The sequence below is a fragment of the Miscanthus floridulus genome, chromosome 2 (assembly GCF_019320115.1).
Source record: "Miscanthus floridulus cultivar M001 chromosome 2, ASM1932011v1, whole genome shotgun sequence".
In the NCBI taxonomy this organism is placed as follows: Eukaryota; Viridiplantae; Streptophyta; class Magnoliopsida; order Poales; family Poaceae; genus Miscanthus; species Miscanthus floridulus.
Genome location: NC_089581.1, coordinates 43,496,094 through 43,503,514, shown reverse-complemented (window position 1 = coordinate 43,503,514; position 7,421 = coordinate 43,496,094).

The window sequence follows — 7,421 nt, the reverse complement described above, 5'->3', positions numbered from 1 at the left end:
GATACTAATTCGGCCAATATCCAAACGTGGGGGACGAGAGGTACCGAACTGGACAAATAAAAAGGAGGAACTGATCCAAACTGATAATACCAAGATGTAACAAAAAAATGTTCCAATATTGGAGGGGCCTGTACCAAAATGCTTAGGCCAATATCAAATAGTTTATTTTATATTTCACTTGCTCATAAGGGTAATTCAGTTATAACAAAAGAGTGAAAAAAATAGACAGAGAAATGCGACTGCGACCAAATGGAAAAAAGGGACGGTCTAAATCAACAATTCAAGACGAACAATGTACCCACTGCAACCATATAATTTAAATTAAGTAAACTAGAACACATAATTTAAATTAAGGACACAAAATTTAAATATAACGGATCTAAAAGGTTTTTTATGTTATTTTTCTAAAAAAGTCAATACTAACTGCACAAACATACTATACAGTTCTAGTGACATATTCCGAGAGTAGGGGCGTCTAGTAAAAGAACCAGAGACACAAGGGCAGGATAAAGAAAATAATATAATAGTATAATGTGCTATCAGGTCTAGTCTTGTCCAACTTTTGGGAGATACATGAGAGGTATGGATGGAGATAAAAAAGATAACAGTGCAGTAGGTAGATTTGTCAAACTTTTGGGCAGTAGTACATGGCATGTACCTGGTTGAAAAAAAGGATGCCAGTACAAATAGGTGACAAGAAAGGCTAGAATACTGAAGCGGCTGGGACTGAAATATTTCAAAATTCACAAAGTAAGGCTAGAAAACTGAAGCGGCAGGGACTGAAAATTATTAACAAAAACTTGTTAAGTAAAATAATTGATAGTGTCTAGATGACAGTTTAAATATGGTTTGGTTATAATAAAACCATGAATTTGCTCTAATTTCTAAATTAGTAATACAGACACCTAGAACACGTTGTTTTCTAAATAAATACTCGCTATTAAATGAATGATAAAATATATCAACCGTAAAGCGGAATGAATGGTTTAAATAACACGCACATAATTTACGTAATCATGGGAAACCAAGGGAGGTAGCACCAAGATGTAATTAAAAAGAAAATAAAAATACTTTGGCTATGATCTGGTGTTCTAAAGGCTGAGCCAAGTTCATAAAGTTCAAAGATACAAGTGCTACATGAACTACTAAGAAATTACTACAGTAACAAACAACGGAGTAAAGCTCAGTTGAATGATTTGGCTAGGATCCAGCAAACAACGAAACAAAAAACAGAAAAGAAAAAAAAGCCTACGGCGACTACTGCTTCTGGCAGCTGCAAGCTCTTCCATTGCTTCGGCCAAAAGGACAGCCTTAGCTTCAATCTCAGATCTAAGACCAAAAACTATGTTCTGATGAACCATATCAGCTTGAGACAACCGAATGTTGACATAATCCTCAAGGAGGTCGTCCCAGATCTAAAGAGCACAACCATTGTCCTAAAAAAGCATCATCAAAAACCAAAAAATAGGAAAAAGATACTGAATGCATGAGGTGAAGATCTATTACATGCTTAGAACGCTTAATGAACCGGTGTCCTTGGTTGCGAGGTGTGCCAGCATGTAAAACGACAGCCAGATCACCACAGGCACATCGAAGCAAAGGATGCCTAAAGCAGTGGCCACGACCACTAGAACGAGAAGTCTCAGATCAATCGCCGGAAGCACGAAGAGCTAGGGTCTGGTTCATGGCTGGGAGTTCGAAATAAGAGGAAAACACGAGCAGGAGGATAGAGTGTGGCTTCTTAGACACGGAAGTACTAGAATGGTAGAGAATATTTAAGACCACACGGTACTAATACAACTACAGGAACAAGAGAGAGACGCGCATGTCCATAGAGCTGAACGAGCCGAGCTCTAATTCACAGCCGAGCCAAAGAAAATGAGCTGAGCGTGTTGAGGCGGACGTACACACATTCAAGGCCCGAAAAATTTGGCAAAACGACACTGTAGCGCTTTCGTTGTTATTTGGCAATTAGTGTCCAATCATAGTCTAATTATGCTTAAAAGATTCGTCTCGTGAATTTCGTCTAAACTGTGTAATTAGTTTTATTTTTTATTTATATTTAATGCTTCATGCATGCGTTTTCGTATTCGATGTGACAGGGAATCTTGAAAAATTTGGCGTTTTGGGAGGAAACTGAACAGGGCCCAAGTGGTCCTTTGTCTGACAAAAAGTATGTATGTATGTGGGTCCCATGCCAAAAAAGCAGCCAATCAGAGGCTGCAATAGGCTCCACGGCCGCTGATAAGGTATTGCATCCCGTGCATGACGTCCAGGCCACGATCCTCCATTCGCTGCGCCAGCCGCCATTCACTGCTTCGTCTCCCCACGACACCGGCTGCCCCCACCACTTCCCCGCGTCATGCTACACGAGTCAATAACAAGGTCCCTACGCCAATCCAGATTACGGCCGAGAAGATCCTCCGGCAGGCTAGGGAGCAGCAGGAACCCAAAATCCACCCGCCCAAGCAGAAGCAACTCGTCGTCGCCGCCGCCTAGAAGCCGGAAAGCGGTTCCATCTCCTCCATGGTCGCCTCCTCCGCGGCAGCCGCGGCCACGAACTTCACCTGTTGGGCCCAAACCTTCGGCCCCGAGAAGGCCGACGCTGCCAAGGCTGACCAAGCAGAAGCGACTCGTCGCCGCCGCCGCCTTCGCAACCGGAGAGCGGTTTCATCTCCTCCATGGTGGCCTCCTCTGCTTCCTCCGCGGAGGCCGCGGCCGCGAACTTCACCCGCTGGGCCCAAACCTTCGGTGCCGAGAGGGACGACGCTGCCAAGGCTGCCCAAGCCTCCGCCACCACCTTGGCCACCTCATCTGCCTCCGCGACCACTACTATAGAATGGACCTGTTGTCCCGGGCGGTAACAGCCTTTAGTCCCGGTTACCGCGCCGGGACAACGATCCCGGGACTAAAGGTGGAACCTTCAGTCCTGGGTCATCGAGCCGGGATTAAAGAGGGACCTTTAGTTCCGGTTGGTAAAGGCCCTCCAGCCGAGCGAACCTGGCGCACCCTTTAGTCCCGGTTGGGGTTACCAACCGGGACTAATGGTTCACCCTTTAGTCCCGGTTGGTAACCCCAACCGGGACTAAAGGTTCCTTTTCTTTTTCTTTTTTTTGTTTAATTTGTTTTCAGTTCAGTTACACGTATTTGTTTAATATATAATATGTTTTTATGTACGTATTCTACGTTGCTAATATAAATACACGCATGCATATAATTACATCTAATTCTCATCTTGAGCATTATTATATTCGAATAAAGTATAAAACTATATATATTATAGATATATATATATATATGTATATATACAACACTTTCATAATCTTGTTCTCGAAAATAACGATATCAATAAACATTTAATTTACATCATTTATTCCTTAAGATCAAAGTAGAACTCGCCGTTGGGATTTAGCACTTTTTCTAGAAGATATCCTGCTATTGACTCTTGAACTACTTTCAGATGGTCTTTTTGCATGACCCTTCGTTTCAACCATTCAGTCTTGCATTTGAAATAAAAGGAAAAGTATTAATACACATATATGTATATATATTCATTTAAAAATAAATAAAAATTGATATATACGTACTCTGAGGACATCTTCAGGAGTTCTTCTTATGTGCGCAGTGATAAATTCACAAACGTAGTATCCACACAAGTTATTACCTGGTTCCTGCCGCAAACACCACTGTACGAGAAGAAGATTATTCTCATCATCTCACACGTAAATTGAAGTACGATATAGTAATTAAACACGTGGGGAAGTGTATATAGTACAACTTACTGGTATTTCAACTACATTAAGTGGTGCCTTGCAATCCTTGCGATGTTGCCGAATAAACTCTTTCCAAACCCTGTGCGACCAATAATGTACGATCGTTAATAAATTATGGCAAAGTCTATTCAATAATAGTTGTGCGCGAGAGATCGAAATTACCCCTGGATAATGTCTATCATATCTTGGTATAGTGCCCGTTCTTTTCTCAACGAGTCAAAGATTAGTAACCGACTTGAGTTTAACTCAATGACAATGAGTATCCAGTGAAAACTACATTGGTTTATACACACACGTACATGCATATAAGTTGTATTGATATTACATAAAATGTGTAGACTACATTATTATTAACACTTACTCAAAGTTGTACGGGAAAAGTATTGTTGTCTTATCGTGCTGCTTCACGAAGAACTTCATGATATTCGTCTGTGCTTCAGATACCCAGTGGTCCTTTACAATAATATCGGTTTTGAATACGATATAAGGATCAATGAAGCCAACACTGGTGTCTTGTATTCTTTGGAGCTCTGACATCTGGAATCTATATATAAATATAAGTTACATGTGAGGATAATTATATACACGTACGCATGGAAGTGAGTTTATTAAATAAAAGTAAGAATCACTTACAAACAAAAGGAGCTCATGATTGATTTATCCAGAGCGTCCAAGTGGAATAGTTGATGCAATTCTTCGAAACTAATATGTAAGATGTCATCGCCACGGAAGTAATGATGGTCTCTAAATCTGACAAAGATCCACTGCTCACCCCTGCCACACGCCTGCATGTACCACTTGTTGAGCAAGTATATTTGCGTACCCAATTCATTCAGAGCCGCAGGGTTGTATAGACTTTTGCCATATTTATAAGTCTTCCAGGTATCAACTTTCAGGTTCTGGATTGGAGCTTTGCCCGTCAATTGATCCAAGGTTAAACCAGTATCTTTAAAAAAAGCATTAAGGGCTTGAACCGACACTTCTCCAGAGTTGTCTGGTCGATAGACTTCTATGTTGGAACCATATTCATTAGCAACAACAAGATTTTGCATTGGTTGCTTCTGTTGTCCGAGCTGTGGGACATCCTTCCCTGATGCTCTTTTCCTTTTCTTATCTGCATCATGTGACTTCACGAGAGAGCGGTCATAGTCTGATAGTGGCGAAGGCTTACGAAGTTCAATCATCTTTTTCTTGTGAGCATCGACCTTCTGCCTCAGCACATCTCGTGGTATGTAAAAGTACGGCTTCTCCTTAAGCTTTGCTTGACTCTTGTTTTTGATATCTATAAAAAAATCTTTTACTTTTTTGTCTTCTTCAGCTGCTATTTGCTCATCAGTCTTTTCAGGAAGTATTTCTTGAGAAATAACTCTTTTTCTTAGGGTCTTCTTTGCCGCCGGGACCTTAGACGTCTTTGTAGTGCGTCGCTGTGGAGGGGGTGGGGGCGGTGTTGGAGATCGGCGTGGAGGCGATGAGGCCAGTGTTGGTGGAGACCGGCGTGGAGACGTTGGAGATCGTTGTGGAGGCGGTGGGGCCCGGTGTAGGAGTTGGAGATCGTTGTGGAGGCGATGGGGCCGGTGTAGGAGTTGGAGATCGTTGTGGAGGCGATAGGGCCGGTGTAGGAGTTGGCGATCGCCATGGGGATGAAGTCGTCTCGCCCCCCGCGACGCTGTGATGAGATGGGGAATGAATGATTAGGCTAGGCTGGGGAGAGACCCTGCTATAAAAACAATTTGTGTGTCAATTATTTTTGAAGCCAATAGAAAATTAATGGAAAATAATATTTCATTCACTTTCATTCGTACCTAGGGTGAGGTAGGGGAAGCGGTGGCGCCCCAGGAATGATGATGAAGCGTTTGCGCCATTGAATAAATGTCTTCTCTGTTTCTCCTAGTGTCTTCTCCCCATCACCGCCTTCAATGTCAAGAGGAACATTGCTGTAACCTTTGAGCACTCTATCGACCGAGACGCTAGCATATCCAGGTTGAATAACTGACCCATGGATTCTTGGTGTCTTCGTTCGGTCTATTGGAGATACAACCCCGACAGCCACCATGATTGATGCATTACCATCTGGAATGTGCAGCTCACATTTTGTTAGAGGCTCGGTAATGTCATCAACAGGGAAGCGCAACCCAGCGTCGTCTTGAATAACTGGCAGCTCCGTAGAAGCACAACTGCTTTTCATCTGACCAACGGGGCTAATGGTGACTCCCGGCGTTGATTGCGATTGCATTTGACTCATTGCTAGCTACACTTGCCTCTTGATCTCCTCCTGCATTCTTGCCTCAAGAGATTTTTCTCGTTCACGTGATTCAAGCAATGCTTGTCGTGACTCATCAACAAATTGCTCCAATGCACGAATTCGTTCTGCCTCCTCATCCTTCTTTCTCTGGCGGCTTCTGTAGGTATCCTTGTCTGCTGGGAATACGTGTAGCCACGGAACCGCCCCATAGCCTTTTGTTCGACCACCGTGTTCGGGATTCTCTAGGGCATATGTCAATTCATCCTTCTCTCTGTTGGGCTTGAAAACACCACTATTAGCTTCTTCCCTAGCATGAGCTAGTCTCTGTGTTGCTCTCTCAATTTTTTGGCCGAAAATTAGCTTGCCAGTGTCTGGGTCTAGGCTTCTCCCATGAGCGTAGAACCAATTCTTCGCGCGTTGAGGCCAGTTCTTTTCTATTGTTTCAGGTATGATTCCCTTGGCAGTAATCTCTGCTTCTAGGTTCTGCCACTTGGGAATAGCACTCCTATAACCACCTGATCCCATGCGATGATGGTATTGCTTCTGTCGAGCATTCTGCCGATTCCTCATCACACGTTCCTCACTGTCTTGAGATGTCTTGTATTCTACGAAGGTATCCCAATGGGACTCTAACTTGACAAACGCCTTAGCATTGAAATTCGGCGTAGCATTCTTCAAGATAAACTTTTTATACAATGTCTTCTTCCAACTCTGGAACAATGCTGCCATCTTCTTCATTGTCCAATCCCTCACTAGCTCCTTCAAAGCATCATCTGCTTGTAATGTGAAATGCTGAGTGATATCTCTCCAAACTAGGTTCTTATCACGATCAGATACAAAACTAACATTAGGAGCGGATATCTTCTGCTTCCATTCACGAGCACTAACTGGGATCCTATCCCTTACAATGAACCCACATTGATTGACATATGTCTGAGCATGTGGTCCCAATGGTTTGCCGGTGTCGGTGTCGAATTCTGATATTATGAAACGGCCCTCTAATGGCTTTTTTGGCCCTCGGACTTTCCTACTTTTGTCGGTGGTTGATGTAGATCCAGAGACCGGCTACATGAGTAGAAACACAACGATTAACAACAAATATACGTACGCATGCATTTATAAGAGATGATAGATAATCGAATATACCTCGCCAGTATTTTCTTGCGCGACAATTTGTTGATCTTCAACCACCGGCATATTCAGGATATCCTCATAATCAGCAAAGTACTGACTCGTGTCATCTACATCCACATTGGTGCCGACGTTGATAATATCCGCCATTATGTCATCACTCAAGTTATCATCCGGAGCAGCCATTTGTATCTTCAAGATAACACATATATAGAATTATTATGGTATATAACATAAGTACATGTGATAACACATATAGAATTACTAAATCCAAT